General features: G+C 44.5%; 1 non-coding gene across 1 annotated transcript; it reads right to left on the bottom strand.

Moving 5' to 3' along the window:
* Window positions 1-16,129: 16,129 nt before the first annotated feature.
* On the bottom strand, window positions 16,130-16,202 carry Trnaa-cgc (transfer RNA alanine (anticodon CGC)). The gene has a single exon. It is a non-coding gene; the product is annotated as a tRNA-Ala (tRNA).
* Window positions 16,203-17,854: the final 1,652 nt, after the last annotated feature.

Raw genomic sequence — 17,854 nt, 5'->3', positions numbered from 1 at the left:
CATAAATCCTGAATTACGCATGTTTATGTTGAGTCATGCGTGAGACTAGTGAAAGCATCTATTCGTAATCCTTTCCGCTATTACGAGCTGTCCTTTCTGTCGGACCTGGTGTACCTAGATTCTACTCTATTACTTCTAGAACACAAATCTTCTTTTGCTTGTACCTTTGTCTCGCATACGCACAGGGTCGGCGTGGTTATTGGCGGATGTGGCGTGGTTAGCTGAAGGGGTGCCCCGATGCTCTTCCTGAAATCACCCCTGAATGAAGTTGCTCTGCAACCTCCTTGTTATTGGAGGAAAGCCAGAACTTTCTACATCTTTACGAACTTAATCTTATTCCACGTGAAATATCTTCTGTTTGGTTTGTTATTCCACACTGAATTTTTGTCTTGGAGGTAGATGCGTACGAAGACGACTTTCATAGTCGCTTATAACTGATTGGATGTTTTATTTTAATTTTGGTATCCACAAGTGTTGGTACACGTAGTTGGATTACCGAACATTCTACAACTATTAACGATTATAAATTCTTCGGTATAATTGTATTTCTCAATTTTTTACTATCCGCTTCCGTAATGCAAATTTTATAACTTAAAAAGATGTACTGGAATAGTCCCTGATATGCAAAGGATATATAGTTTCTTGCCTGTTATTAGTTAAAACAGTAGTAATTTTGACGGTATCCTAAAATCTGCAGGATTCTAAGGGAATACTTCTGTACGCCGACGTACTTTTCAAGCATTTTATTTTAAGAGCTGACACAGAAGACGACGGAATTTTGGTAGATATTTGATGCACTGTAGCCTAAGAAGTTGTTTTTTTATGACACAGGCTAAATACAAAAAGCACGAAATACTGCATAGCACAATAAAATTAAGTATGTCATCTGACGAGTCTGAACTTCATCAGCCACTCACAGCGCAAGTAACTGACGATCATTAATATCAGACCAAATAACTGTTGCCGAAATAACTTTAATTGCGATAACTCATCTCTGCTTTCCGCTACCCCTAGAGTGCAGCACAGCTTTCATTTCAGTGCTACATTTGTCATTTGTACGTATACAAACAATGGCAATGCAACGTATTTTAAACGTACTATTTATAACGTAGAAAAATAAAGTTTTTGTTGCGATTTATAATGCAGAGTTTATTATTTAGTTCAGAAGTTCATAAATTTGTGTGGCCTTACCCTAAGTGACATGATGTTTCACCCATTACATGAGTGCACGAGAGATCAGTGTGCGAGCGATTTTAAACTGGAACACAGATGGCAATTGTCCATAGGTAGTATACGAGAGACATTCAATAAGTAATGTAACACAATTTTTGTCGGTAAATTTCGAAAAGCAAATGCAGAATTTGTTGTTGAACATCGTAGAATATTCCCGCTTTAACCCCTGTAGTTCCATGAAGTTGCGGTAAGTGACGACCTTCAAAATAGCGTCTGTAACGGAGATGAGCTCCAAGCAGAGGGCTGTCAATGAGCTCATTTTGGAGGAATATTCATAGGCGCTTCCTCAGTGTCTCGGAGACCTGGTTGTGAACAAAAGCACGGTGTGTCGTTTGGAAAGGTGTCTGTCATAACTGAAGCAACATCGCGAAAACCTGTCAGATCTCCCTCATGCCGGTCGGCCGCACACAGCTGTTACTCCTCCCTTCAACATATTAGTGTCCACAATAATGCAAACGAACTTATCCTATTCCATGATAATGCAAGACTTCATTGGACTGTTCTCCCTCATCCACCCTACTACTCAGACCTCGCACCTTCCGGCTTGGCCCAAGCACTCTGCGGGAAGCAGTACGTGGATGATTCGGAAGTTACTGATGCAGCAAGACGTTCGCTCCAACATCGACCAGCAGAGCGGTACCAGGCTGATGTACTGGCCCTACCAGTAACGTGGCGTAAATAGGGTTCTACAGCCAAAAGAGTGGGAAATAATATGATGTTTTGGAATCCAGAATAAAACCAACCCTATTTCATAAATAAAAGTGTTGCATTACTTATACATCGCCCCTCGTACGTTGCTCCAGTGACGAAAGTGCGTTGGACCCAGTTAGAGTTCCACTTCAACATAAAATTTTTACTTGTGATTCGTAACTGCTGCAGAGAAGGATCTACTAGGATTCAGTTAACGAGCTAAGGATATTGGCCTAGCTGTTACAGGGCGTCCAGAAGGGCAGAAAGTAAAATCAAAAGTGCAACATAAACGTACAGGGTGACAATTAAAATCGTCATAACTTCTGAGAGGTTTGCGTTAGGGCGTTCAAACTGCACGGTTGGCCGCGGGGCATACTGGGAATTAGTGTGCCCATGTGTGGTTTGGTTTAGCTACGAAGCCCAATTTTATTTGGATGGGTTCGTCAATAAGCAAAATTGGTGCATTTGGGGGACCGAGAATACGTATTTCTCGATCGGGAAGTCTCTTCAGCCTCAACGGATGGCCGTGAAGTGTACAATTTCCAGTCACGGAATAATCGGTACGACATTTCTTGAAGGCACGGTGACTACCGAACGGTACGTGAAGGTTTTGGAAGATGATTTCATCCCCATTGTCCAAAGTGACCCCAACTTACACAAGAGATGGTTCACGCAAGACGGAGCTCGACCCCATCGAAGCAGCAGAGTCCTGGAAGAGCACCTTCTACATCTACATGACTACTCTGCAATTCACATTTAAGTGCTTGGCAGAGGGTTCATCGAACCACAATCATACTATCTATCTACTATTCCACTCCCGAACAGCGAGCGGGAAAAACGAACACCTAAACCTTTCTGTTCGAGCTCTGATTTCTCTTATTTTATTTTGATGATCATTCGTACCTATGTAGGTTGGGCTCAACAAAATATTTTCGCATTCGGAAGAGAAAGTTGGTGACTGAAATTTCGTAAAAAGCTCTCGCCGCGACGAAAAACGTCTATGCTGTAATGACTTCCATCCCAACTCGTGTATCATATCTGCCACGCTCTCTCCTCTATAACGCGATAATACAAAACGAGCTGCCCTTCTTTGCACCCTCTCGATGTCCTCCGTCAATCCCACCTGGTAAGGATCCCACACCGCGCAGCAATATTCTAACAGAGGACGAACGAGTGTAGTGTAAGCTGTCTCTTTAGTGGACTTGATGCATCTTCTAAGTGTCCTGCCAATGAAACGCAACCTTTGGCTCGCCTTCCCGACAATATTATCTATGTGGTCTTTCCAACTGAAGTTGTTCGTAATTTTAACACCCAGGTACTTAGTTGAATTGACAGCCTTGAGAATTGTACTATTTATCGAGTAATCGAATTCCAACGGATTTCTTTTGGAACTCATGTGGATCATCTCACACTTTTCGTTATTTAGCGTCAACTGCCACCTGACACACCACACAGCAATCTTTTCTAAATCGCTTTGCAGCTGATACTGGTCTTCGGATGACCTTACTAGACGGTAAATTACAGCATCATCTGCGAACAACCTAAGAGAACTGCTCAGATTGTCACCCAGGTCATTTATATAGATCAGGAACAGTAGAGGTCCCAGGACGCTTCCCTGGGGAACACCTGATATCACTTCAGTTTTACTCGATGATTTGCCGTCTATTACTACGAACTGCGACCTTCCTGACAGGAAATCACGAATCCAGTCGCACAACTGAGACGATACCCCATAGCTCCGCAGCTTGATTAGAAGTCGCTTGTGAGGAACGGTGTCAAAAGCTTTCCGGGAATCTAGAAATACGGAATCAACTTGAGATCCCCTGTCGATAGCGGCCATTACTTCGTGCGAATAAAGAACTAGCTGCGTTGCACAAGAGCGATGTTTTCTGAAGCCATGCTGATTACGTGTCAATAGATCGTTCTCTTCGAGGTGATTCATAATGTTTGAATACAGTATATGCTCCAAAACCCTACTGCAAACCGACGTCAATGATATAGGTCTGTACTTCGATGGATTACTCCTACTACCCTTCTTGAACACTGGTGCGACCTGCGCAATTTTCCAATCTGTAGGTACAGATCTATCGGTGAGCGAGCGGTTGTATATGAGTGCTAAGTAGGGAGCTATAGTATCAGCGTAATCTGAAAGGAACCTAATCGGTATACAATCTGGACCTGAAGACTTGCCCGTATCAAGCGATTTGAGTTGCTTCGCAACCCCTAAGGTATCTACTTCTAAGAAACTCATGCTAGCAGATGTTCGTGTTTCAAATTCTGGAATATTCCATTCGTCTTCCCTGGTGAAGGAATTTCGGAAAACTGCGTTCAATAACTCCGCTTTAGCGGCACAGTCGTCGATAACAGTACCATCGGCACTGCGCAGCGAAGGTATTGACTGCGTCTTGCCGCTTGTGTACTTTACATACGACCAGAATTTCTTCGGATTTTCTACCAAATTTCGAGACAATGTTTCGTTGTGGAACCTATTGAAGGCATCTCGCATCGAAGTACGTGCCAAATTTCGCGCGTCTGTAAATTTTAGCCCATCTTCAGGATTTCGCGTTCTTCTGAACTTCGCATGCTTTTTCCTTGGGGAACGCATTTTGGCTGTGGGGTACCCAGAGGCCACTGGCATGGGCTTCGATTGGCCGCCATATTCTCTGGATCCGAACACATGCGACTTCTTTTTGTGGTGCTATATTAAAGACAAGATGAACAGCAATGACCTCAAAACCATTTGCTGAACTGGAAACACACATTTGGGAGGTCATCGGCAGCATCAATGTTCCGACACTTCAGCAGGTCATGCAGAATTTCTCTTTTATTCGGCACCACTGAGCCGTGCTGCGGCTCGCGTTGGTGCTGTTTTAGGTTTCCATCCTCTGCTGGAGGCCACACTGTATCGTCGTGTGAGTATTTCGGTCGAGGACTCCAGAGGACCCACGAGTGCGGTGCGGGACACGCCAGGACCGCTGGCAGCACGCATGCACTGCCGGATGGAATGGCTGTGGTCGCGAGGGTACACAACCTAGTCGTCAACCAGATCCGACAAGCCTTAAGTTGTGTGGATTTTGATCCGAGTCGTGAAACCTCCACCATTGTTAAATATCGCGATTGTCCAGTGACTTGAGTTCGTGTTGCTGCTCGCAGTGTCGCTGAGACGTAGAGCAGCGAGTGAAGTGCTTGGGCATTTTATACGGATAACGATCCTGGCTTTCTGGCAAGGTCGTTCAGGCTATGCTGTTTTGGCAATGGGATAAAACATGTTGCCACCACATCTTATTACCCTCAGGGTTCCTTCGCCGAAAGAATTAACAGGAACTAGAAGGCAACGTAGATTATTTTCCACCATAAATCCCCCAAGACGTGGGATACCACCTTGACCTCGTTGGCGTTTAACTCTGTGCGGCATGAAGCATCCCAGGCCATCCCAGGCACTCGCACATTCCATGAATTCCCCTCTCTCCAATTTATTGGGGATAAACGATCTTTTCCTCCAACTATTCTGGAGATTCTTAGGGAGAAATGGAGGCGAGCTCGGGAAAATATTAGGAAGGCTCACAATCGTCGGGTCTGTCGCCATAATCGAAGCAAGAAACAGACCTCTAAGGATAATCGCTTAGGGAAACTTGCCCTGCGTTCTTTCAGTCCATATTCCATTGACTAAATTTTAAGCTCGGTCAGTCTATTGGTCAAGGACCCAGGAAAGGGGAAGCTCATAAGGGTTCATCTCAGACAGATCAAACATTCCAGCGGAGTGAGGGGTTCTTAGTCCCGGGGAAAGCTTGTTCAGGTTTGAGAGGGGGAGATTGAGCCTTTGAGTTAGTAGGCGTTCTGTCTGGCGCCACTGGCTCGGGTGTAGTATGGACTATCCCTCTTGCGGCCCCATTGCCTGCCAATATCTATGAGGAAGAGTTGGTATCTATGGCCTGTGTCTTTAGAAGATTTTTGCTTCACCGATATATACAGGGTGGTCCATTGATAGTGACAGGTCCAAATATCTCACGAAATAAGCATCAAAGGAAAAAACTACAAAGAACGAAACTCGTCAAGCTTGAAGGGGGAAGCCAGATGGCGCTACGGTTGGGCCACTAGATGGCGCTGCCATAGATCAAACTGATATCAACTGCGGTTTTTTAAACAGGAACCCCCATTTTTATTACATATTCGTGTAGTACGTAAAAAATATGAATGTTTTAGTTGGATCACTTTTTTCGCTTTGTGATAGTTGGCGCTGTAATAGTCACAAACGTATAAGTACGTGGTATCACGTAACAATACGCCAGTGCGGACGGTATTTGCTTCGTGCTACGTTACCCGTGTTAAAATGGACCGTTTACCAATTGCGGAAAAGTAGGATATCGTGTTGATGTATGGATATTGTGATTAAAATGCCCAACGGGCGTATGCTATGTATGCTACTCGGTATCCTGGACGACACCATCCAAGTGTCCGGACCGTTCGCCGGATAGTTACGTTATTTAAGGAAACAGGAAGTGTTCAGCCGCATGTGAAACGTCAACCACGACCTGCAACAAATGATGATGCCCAAGTAGGTATTTTAGGTGCTGTCGCGGCTAATCTGCATATCAGTAGCAGACAAACTGCACGAGAATCGGGAATCTCAAAAACGTCGGTGTTAAGAATGCTACATCAACATCGATAGCACCCGTACCATATTTCTATGCACCAGAAATTGCATGGCGACGACTTTGAGCGTCGTGTACCGTTCTGCCACTAGACAGAAGAGAAATTACGGGACGGTTACAGATTTTTTGCACGTGTTCTATTTAGCGACGAAGCGTTATTCACTAACAGCGGCAACGTAAACCGGCATAATATGCACTACTGGGCAACGGAAAATCCACGATGGCTGCGACAAGTGGAACATCAGCGATCTTGGCGGGCTAATGTATGGTGCGTCATAATGGGAGGAAGGATAATTGGCCCCCATTTTACCGATGGCAATCTAAATGGTGTGCTGTATGCTGATTTCCTACGTAATGTTATATCGATTTTACAAGATGTTTCATTGTATGACAGAATGGCGATGTACTTACGACGTGGTGGATGTCTGGCACATAGCTCGCGTGCGGTTGAAGCGGTATTGAATGGCATATTTCATGACAGGTGGATTGGTCGTCGAAGCACCATACCATGGCCCGCACGTTCACCGGATCTGACGTCCCCGGATTTCTTTCTGTGGGGAAAGTCGAAGGATATTTGCTATCGTGATCCACCGACAACGCCTGACAACATGCATCAGGCATTGTCAATGTATATGCGAAAATTACGGAAGGCGAACTACTCGCTGTTGAGAGGAATGTCGTTACACGTATTACCAAATGCATTGAGGTTGAGGGACATCATTTTGAGTATTTATTGAATTGATGTGGTATTTGCAGGTAATCACGCTGTAATAGCATGGGCTCTCAGAAGTTGTAAGTTCTCAAAGGTACATGCACCACATTTGAACAACCAAAATAAAATGTTCAAACGTACCTACGTTCTGTATTTTAATTTAAAAAATCTACCTGTTACCAACTGTTCGCCTAAAACTGTGAGCCATATGTTTGTGACTATTACGGCGCCATCTATCACAAAGCGAAAAAAGTGGTCCAACTAAAACATTCATGTTTCTTTACGTACTACACGAATATTTAATAAAAAATGAGGGTTCCTATTTTTAAAAGAACCGCAGTTGATATCCGTTTGATCTATGGCAGAGCCATCTAGCGGGCCAACTATAGCGCCATCTGGTTCCCCCTTCAAGATAGACAAGTTTCGTTCTTTGTAGTTTTTTCGTTTGACGCTTATTCCGTGAGATATTTGGCCCGGTTACGATCAATGGACCACCATATATATGGGGTTCGCTAGGCCGAGAGGGACGCACCAAGTTTGGGGATCGGCGGTAGCGTCACGACAGAGGTGGTCACGAAGGCCGAGCGGCCGAAGCAGAGCGAAGGCGGCGGAGCACTTCACCTGGGTCCGCGTCAACACCAAGCAGCAGCCCGACATTCCGTCGGTTGGTCGGCTACATTCGTTTCGGACGACCGCTACTTGCCTCGCTGCCCTCTTCTACCTGGGTTTAATTGGCACCACTCATTAGCCGCTGCAACGCGCCATGGATCCATGGAACTGCTTGCTGATGAAGAAGAGTAACATTCTGAAATCCTCGTGGTGATTTGTTTCTTTGTCTACCTGCCCTCCTTATTGTATTTTGGTTTGTACCCGGCCCTCAGGGTTTTACTTGGTCGGCTCTTTGGTCGTAAACATAGGCAGTAGTGTTGTTCTAAGACACTAGTTGGCGTTTAAAAATTTGTCCCATTATTATTATATTGCCTTTCCTTTCTGGTAGGTACCCGATCGTTAATGTTCTAATTAATCAGTTCTTGGTTGTAAATGCAGCCAGAAACATTACACTACGGCACAGGTTGCCGTTAAACAAATGAAGGACCTTGTTGTTAGATTTAGCTGTTAACCGGTTCAGTTCTTTGATTGTAATGGCATTTCTCACTCATTAGTTATAATCTGAACTGTTGTACTAAGTCGTTCATTTCCGTGGTTGAAAGACCGTGTCATTATTGGTGTATCTGAGCTGGATCTTATGGTTCCGTCAAGTGAGTTCCATTGTAATAAGTGTTCACAAGTGATGTCTTAAGACGTTCCTTCAGAGCGGTCTTAATAACTGACAATCACTTTAATCTTGAAAATATTAACAGCCAACTGTCACCAGGGCTATAGTCAATTGTCAGAAGGGACAGGTTAGGATCCAGTCGCACCTTGAAGTTAAGAGGTTGGTTGCTTTGAAGTAAGCCTTATCATTGTCATATTGTTTGCTAATCTGTTTAACCCTTAAGCACAGTTGCGCATCTTAACCCCGAACCTTTCGACATACAGCTTTCAAAATAAAGTTAAGTCATTTGTTTTGAGTATCGAATCACTCCTGTTATCGATGGTGCTTATATAGTTTTCATGTGTTGCGAAAGGCCATTTAATAAGACAGACTGCGTCCAACGTGGTAGTAAACACCGCTGCTTCACCCGATAACGGGCGGGCTGTAGGTCCGACCGTCTTGTTCAAAATGTGTGTGACATCTTATGCTACGATCATCAGTGGCTCTGAGCACTATGGGACTTAACTTCTGAGGTCATCAGTCCCCTAGAACTTAGAACTACTTTAACCTAACTAACCTAAGGACATCACACACTGAAACATCCCCTTAGAAAAATTATACATGACTGTATTTAAGCTGACACACAATACTTTTTAGCGCAACGCAATCTGAATTTCAATAGTCCCTACAAAAGAATGGCCCTGACTAACATTAACCTATACGTTTCACAAATCACTTACCTCACAAAAATCTTCGTTACTCGAACTACTGCAATTCAGCGAGCGCCACTACTGCCAGCTAAATAAAAGATCCAAACTACTGAAGGCACTAACTACTGATAGGCATAGTTAGCAAATGAAAGATTTTGATAGAGAACAAACAATGTATTTACCTTAATAGTGTTGAAAAGTCATAATATACATAGCAGTTCATGACATCCAGTCTTACAAGTTTCCAAACTCCGCCATTTCTCTCGCCACATCCACCACCGCTGGCGGCTCACCTCCAACTGTGCAACGCTACGCGTTGTTAGCATCCAGCTGCCGCTGCCCAACACTGCAATGGCAGACAACAATGCAAACCAGCCACAGACTGCACACAGCACAGCCAGTGATTTTCATACAGAGCGCTACGTGGCGTTACCAATAAGAAAACCTAAACAGCCTACTTACAACACATCCATGTCCGAGGCACCATTCGAACCTGCGACCGTAGCGTTAGCGCGGTTCCAGACTGAAGCACCTAGAACCGCTCGGCCACCCCGGCCTGCAAAGTCATCCGTCCCTAAACTTACACAGTACTTAATCTAAATTATCCTAAAGACAAACACAAACACCCATGCCCGACTGAGGACTCGAACCTCCGCCGGGACCAGCAGCATAGTCCATGACTTCAGGCCGTCTTGTAATAATTGTCATGTTGTTTCCTGTTTTGCAACACAGCAATTCAGATTTCTTCTGCGAAGACTAAAAGCTTATTCAACTTTAGGCTTAAGGTAAAAGAATTTTTTAATTTGTTCATTTTCTTAAAGAAAATTATATGCTTAAATGCTTCGATTATTTGTAAAACACAGTTTATATATTGTTAAATAAACATGTTTTGTAAAAATAAAGTTATATTGTCGGGTCCTCCCTTCCACGTTTTCCTTAATTCCAGTAAGTATCACGTATCACAGGTGCTTCCTATTGGTCTGAACCATTGCAACAACATGTCGTTTGGATGACTTGTATTAGGACTTCTGGCGTTGTGACTGAGGGTGGCAGAGCATGGTATTTGGTTGGTTTGGAAAAAAACGGGAAAGTGACGATAAGCAGAAGGCAGTGAAGATGTCGTGGAAAGGATAGGGTTGGTGACAGAAGTTATTGTAGATGCGGATGTGGTGGATTGCGGGAAAATCTCCATGTAGTGGTGATTGAGTGGACGTCTTTTACAGATGACATACATGGTAGGACTGTCCATAGTGGGACTGCCAGTGACAAAGTGTCCTCGTTGTGACTGGATTACAGCACCGTCTCAAGGGTGATAGGCTGGTAACGACAACAATGCAGTAATGGCACCAGATTCAGAGATTGTGGAGGAGGTGGTGAGATGACAGTCACGAGGCAGTGAGACGACCGCGAAGTCAAACAATGATGATCCATAAAGCGAGGCAAGGCTGCAGGTAGCAGACAGTAATAAAACACAGGGGTGTTCTCGGTAGAAGATGATCAGCGCGTAACCCGAGAAATTCTTGACGACAATAGACACTGTGTATAGCACACACAGTAGGTATTACTTGTGAAGTAGAGTAGAGGGCTGCCTCTTGGTTATGCACTGCAGGAGAGGCTAGTGAATTGCTACTATGGAGCTACCAGTAAGGAATAATAGTATGTTAATGGGCGAATGAGCGCGATGCAGTAATGGCACCAGATTCCCACTCAAACTTTTGCTTTTAGGCAATTGTGCGAGCACAGTCCAAGGTCGTATTCTGCCCAGCTGCCCTAGTACAGTCAAAGATCATATGACGTTAGGGGATTACCCAGTTGCCACAGTTTTGGAGCCAGAATGTTTCATCGTTTTTCAACAACTTTCGACACGCTTAATGATTAAACAATTCAAGCACTACCCCACCACCATCGACAACCCTTGCCACACTTGCTGTTCACCCATCAGTACAAATATGAAGCCCATCTAGACCAAATTACTAGTTCATTTCAGAATGTTTCTTTTCATCAGTACATATGTATTCATGTTAATAGCATGTGGGCTGAAACGTGTAAATGTAGGTACAGCACCAAATAGTAAATGAAACCTTTATGGAAATCGAGATGGGGTGGAACCATGTATGTAACAAGCTGTAGTGCATTGAGCGTCTGACGATAGAGTACGGCAAATCTCATACCCCTCCACACATCATCATCTTTAGCAACAGGGCATCCATTATCCACATCTACTGAGATCCAACACCAAAGCTAACGGTGCCTTTATGTCCAACATTCAAGAGTGAACTTACATATTTACACCAGGTACAGGCTGTGTACGTTCCTAGAATACTACACCAGCACATTGCTTCCTCCTACGTATGCCTCGCTAAAAGATCATCAAAATAAATTTAGAGAAATCCAAGGCCTTGCGGAGCCTTACCAGCAATTGTTCTTCCAAGCGACCGTAGCAGGGAAAGCGGGAAGTGATACTGTTAGACAAAGTGCCTTCGGCCACACACTGTAAGGTCGCTTGTGGTGTATAGAAGTAAATACAGATGTATATAAACGTCCGCTAAGTCAATTTTTAGAAAAGAATTGATTCCCTACTAATGTAGCCAACAGTTCTTGTGGACATGGAGTGGGATAGACATCTAAGACTGGGCGTTAAAAACTGCCTTAAAATCAGCGAGAAAACGTAGATAACCATTTGGTTTCTTGATAACTGAGGTCGTCTGTCCGACTAGCGGAACTGAGCGGTAAGACCCTGAGGCCTTAGAAATATTTAAGCTCCGTATTAACTACGTCACCCGTGGCGGATGGTATCTGGTGGATGCGACAAAAACGGGACTGCAGTCCTTTTAAAGATAGGTGCACAACAAAATCCTTAGCACACCCCAGTGAGGGGCAAAACACTATTAAACTCTTCATATAACTTATTTGAGTCACTGGCTGATATACAAGTTGACTATAGATTCACATATTCGTCTATGCATACAAAGAAAATATATCAAGTTGTTATGTTATTAGCCAATGCCGAAGAAACTGCTACAAATATTATCTGGAGATCTACATTGTTATACTTAGCTGTTAATGACAGCTCGTTTTTTAACGAAATATGTAGATGGCTGTAGTTCATTACTCGCCGCTGTGTCTTGTGCAGTGGCGTGATAGCCTCCAAGTCGACCTAATAGTTCGTGTTGTTCAAGGCTCAGATGATGATCAACATGACCGGAGTTCCGCTGGCTGTCACTGATACTGGTGTAACAGCACTGGCATGGTCACCAAATCACGATCGAGCCGCTTTACGGCCGATACAAGCACTACATACATACTCTATCCTCTGGTAGTCGCTATATGTTGCGTCACAATACGGCCATCGACATCTAGCGTCATAGCGTGGTGGCAGTCTCGGCTACTGTGTTGGTTAACAGCAGTGATGTAAAGGGGCGGCATCCATCCGCTGGCTCATAGGTTGGACGAGATCGATGTGGTGGCAGTCTCGGCTTACTGTGTTGGCTAACAGCAATTATGTAAAGGGGCGGCATCCATCCACTGGCTCATAGGTTCGACGAGATCGATGTCGTACACTACACTCTCTTTCCCGAGCGTCTACCGACGGTGGAGCACACTTTTTCCCCACTAAGGCAAATGATACTTTTCTAGACTTGCACGAAAAGCTGCAAGCTCTTTTTTAAGGGACCAAGACATGATAATCGCATGGAGGAATATATGGACTTCAGGGTAGATGTCCAAGTGTTACCTACATGAGTAGACGCAACTTCTGCGTTACGACATTTGCGATATGTGGACGTGGGTTATCATAAAGCAGCTGCACCACTTGCCACACGATTCCACACTGTCATTTTCTGAACACGTGCTGCTCCACACACATTCTTCGTTCTCCGATGGTGTCTATCCTTCGGCAGCCAAGAAAAGAATAACAGCACATTGGTCCCATTTGGACGCATTTGGTAATAACATCCACATACTTCACGTTTCCGTATTTACCGCAAGTCCATCGGAAAGATACGAATGCCACACTAGTTTCTTGCCTAAATGTCAGTGCTCATACACCCGCATCGGGCAGGTGCTACGTTGCAGTGCACTCGAAGTGAAACTTTTTGAACGCCGCTTGCAGCAAGGCACTTTGACATTCGGGATCCAAAATGTTACTTGCAATGGAGAAGGAAGAGACGCAGACGGATGTCCAGGGTTTAATTTGCATTCTGAAACCAGAAAACGCCGCGGGCGGAGGCACTGCTGGCTGCGTTGGCTTTTGTTTGATAAATAGCTCTAGCAGTTCATTTTGCTGCCGCTTTTGTTGTTCTTGTAAGTTTACCTGCTGCTTTCACAAGTCTACAAACTGTTGATCCAACCTTTCGATGTTTCTATTACACAGTGAGTGAGGTCCTCATTGCCAATGTAGCAGCGCACTACAACACAAAAGGAAAACCTGGGATTCACGAGCGTGAGCAAGAGATTTGCGATCACTGTGAGTTTAAATACCGGCCTTGCAGGTGAACTGTATCTGGCAGTGACTAAAACAAGGTATGGAGAACCAATAAGAGAAACCAAAGCCGTTGTATGCCAAACACAGATATCCATTAGTAAAGAGAGCCTCATACAAAGTGTCTTTTAGTGCTTTTTTGCTTTATTGTTATTTCGATTCCCCACGAAGGGGCAGACTGTAAGCGAATAAAATCGTCCTTCAGCCAAAGAATACACAAGCTGAAAAGATGATTAAAAAGAAAACATAACACAATAAATGATAATTTGACAACGAAGCCCTTAACGAAGGCGCTGTTGTATAAAAGAATATCGGACGTCTTGGCGCGTCAAAATTGTTCAAATGGTTCTGAGCACTATGGGACTTAACATCTGAGGTCATCAGTCCCCTAGAACGTAGAACTACTTAAACCTAACTAAACTAAGGATATCACACACATCCATGCCCGAGGCAGGATTCGAACCTGCGACCGTAACAGTCGCGCGGTTCCAGACTGAAGCGCCTAGAACCGCTCGGCCACATCGGCCGGCCTTGGCGCGTCACTCCAGGACAATAAAAAAAAAAAAAAAAAAAAAAAAAAAAAAAAAAAAAAGGGTCAAATGGCTCTGAGCACTATGGGACTTAACATCTATGGTCATCAGTCCCCTAAAAATTAGAACTACTTAAACCTAACTAACCTAAGGACATCACACAACACCCAGTCATCGCGAGGCAGCGAAAATCCCTGACCCCGCTGGGAATAGAACCTGGGAACCCGGGCGTGGGAAGCGAGAACGAACGCTACCGTACGACCACGAGCTGCGGACTCAGGACAAAAGCTCGAGCTTTAGATTATCACTTATCGGCTTGTCAACTGCCACTGACTGTCTAAAGTGCTGCTGTGTTGGTTTTACATAATCCACGGACTGCTTGTGATTGGTCGGTAATTACGCAATGCTGTCGAAAGTAGTGTCACATCTGTGGTGATCACTCCAACGCTTCCGTAGTAGCATAAACATTGCGAAGAAGTTCCCTACCCCTTCTCTGCATCGATAATTCGCTTCCAGGCCCCACTTATTATTTCTTCTGTCACGGTTGAAGCTCTTCTCGAACATTCTCATTTCAACCGCCTCTTTGATTACAGGATCCCAGTATGTTGCCGCCGCAGAAAGGACGGAACAGAATTGGTAGCTCATCTCGTTAATGGTCAACGTTTTCGCGTTTCATTTTCTTCGAAAATACTGACTTCAAATCACGTGAATCATAGCCGATCTTTCGGAACACATACTTCAAAATACCAGTTTCGGAATCCAAGTGGCCCCCGTCTGAAACCGGCCTTGCTTTGTGTACCAATGAATTTTAAAGTACTCTCTTCTGGACTGGAGGATGAAAATTCTGGCCACTAAGATATAAATCAGTGTGCGTCGGCTTGTGGCACATTCAGTGGTGGAGACGCCCATCTCGCTTTCGTTGCACCAAAACATCTAAAAATGGCAGCTTCCCACCTTTCTCTGGCTCGACAGTAAAATCGATATTTGGGTGCATGCTGTTCAAATGAAGGAAGTGATATTCGTATACGCTACTACAGGAGCTGTGAGGCCCACAGCGCAGAGGTTGGCATCATCTACGCATTAGGTAATTACCGCCAATCATAAGCAGTTTATGAGTTAAATAAGGCCACCACAGCAGCTGTTTAGACAGTCAGTTACTCCTCACGAAATCGATGGAGATAATCGTGAAAGCTAGAGGCATTACCCTGCACTGACGCGGCAAGAAGGCAAGATACCTCACAAGGAAATACATTTTTGGGCAATATTTAAGATTTTTTACACAACAATGGATGACAATGAATGAAGGTTGTTTGAAAATCATACTCATGAACAACGCTGTTGATTTTTAAAATTTTATAGTCGATTTAACTTAAAGTATGATTATTGATGATAATGTTAATGCTGCTATGGTGTAATTGTGATGCATGAAAATGATCTTGCGACGATGGAGATGGAATGATAAATATGACTGTGAGGCCGTGCTGAACCGCAACTAGTGCGTACAAGTCAGCAAGCTGGAGGAGAGTGGAGAGAAAAAATGGAAGGATGATGTGAGGTGGAGCGTTGTGACAGGGTTGGGAGGAGAGCTGTATCTCAGGGCGGGGACCGGGAGATATTTGAAATTCTGGCATGAGAGGGTGAATGAGGTAATAAGGTGAATACAGGCTGAATTACATGTGTAGAGGCGCAGAGGATACCTGGAGGAGGAGACTAGTTAACGTAGCGTCGACAACGAGGTCATTAGAGACAAAGCGCAAGCTCGGGTGAGGGAAGGATGGGGAAGGAAATCGGCTGTGCCCTTTCAAAGGAACCATCCCGGCATTTGCCTGAAGCGATTTAGGGAAATCACGCAAAACCTAAATCAGGGTGGCCGGAGACGGGATTGAACCGTCGTCCTCCCGAATGCGAGTCCAGTGTGCTAACCACTGCACCACCTGGATTTGTGATTAATGGGTGGTATATTTGGTACCAAGATGGGGTTTTGCAATTAATGTATTGGATCCGGAGGTGTCCTACGAACAGAGGGAGATGCGGGAAGTTGATATGGTGTTGGATACGAGACGGAGAAGGTAAGCGGATGCTGAAGAAGAGATTGAGTAGGATTTCGGGGGAGTTTAGGGAAGGCGAGATACAGGCAGTGTCGGCTTAGGTAAGGGTGGAACAGATAATGGTATGTTAGTGCGCCGTGAAGACGGCCCTGTATCCTGGTCTCTGGCACAGACTGTTGCTAATGTAGCCGTTTCGTGCGCCTTCTTGCAACACGGGCATCTACACCTGCATCTAGCACCTACATCTACATCTACAGACACACTACACAAGTCAGTACTACTCATTTCCTTTTCTGTTCTCCTCACAAGCAGACCGAGAGATTAAAGCGACTGCCTATGATTCCGTAAGAACCCCAGTTTCTCTTATCTTGTGGTCTCAACGCGAAAACTACGTTGGCGGCAATAGAATTGTTCTGCAGTGAGCTGCAAACGCCGATTCTCTAAATTTTCTCAATAGTGTTCCTTCGGCTTCTCTGCAGCGATGCCCATTAGATTTCCCGAATATTTGGATGTTGTTGGAACTTTCCATAACAAATCTAGCAACTCGCCTCTGAATCGCTTTGATGTCTTCCTTTACTCCCTTACTCAAGAATGGGCCCCCTCGTTTCTATGTGTTGGTCTCGTTTACAGATAAACCACACTTCCCTCAAATTCTCCCTATAAATCAATGTAGACAAGTTGCCTTCCCTGCTACAATGCTTCATATCTTTATCCCGTTTAATATCGCTTTGCAACTTACATCTAGATACTGAACCGACGTGGCTGCGTCAAGCGGTACACTAGCACATCAGCTCCAGATTGCTGCAGCTCGCTGACGCTATTGGTACAGCGTGAAAGCGATATAGTACCAGAACTGTGCGGGTGAGATAACTGCTCTGCATAGGCTTTAACAGCTGACGATCGACTAGAGTCCCTTTGATTTCCCATGAATATTAGTCACTGACTTTATTAAATTACTCCAGACCTTCATAAAACACGGGGTGTTCAAAAAGTATCTCTGCAGTGCCGTATAATTGTCAGCCGCGCGTGTCGCGTCATTGTTCGTCTGCCTGGGTTGCTTCCCTTCAAGTGGACTCTCCCAGCATTCCACTGTTTCGTTTATCTCAGCCAGCGTCAGTAGTATTGTTGGTGTGTGTCCTTACGAGTTGACCTGAACGTTTAAGTTTAGTTTCTTTGTTCGTTTGTTTCGTTTTTGTCACTTAAATTGGTAACCATTGAAGAACGTGTGTTTTTAGTCGAACAAGGGTTCAAAGGTGGCGGTAAATACACAGTTTCATTTCATCAAACATTTAATTCAGTTTTCCCGGAGACAACACTCCCACATCGCGATAATATGCGCGATTTGATTAACAAACTTGGAAGTACGGGATCAATGACAGATGCACCGATAAGTGGTCGTCCTAGCTTTTTGTCTGAGAATAAATGACTCGATATTTTCGACAAAATGTCCACGAGTCCCAACAAGTCAGTAAGAAACCTCGCCCAGGAAATCGATGTTAGTGTCGGGACGGCCCATACAGCTGTAAGGAGAAAATTAAAACTTT

This window comes from Schistocerca gregaria, chromosome 1 (genome assembly GCF_023897955.1).
Source record: "Schistocerca gregaria isolate iqSchGreg1 chromosome 1, iqSchGreg1.2, whole genome shotgun sequence".
NCBI classification, from domain to species: Eukaryota; Metazoa; Arthropoda; class Insecta; order Orthoptera; family Acrididae; genus Schistocerca; species Schistocerca gregaria.
This window is presented reverse-complemented; position numbering and strand designations above follow the sequence as displayed.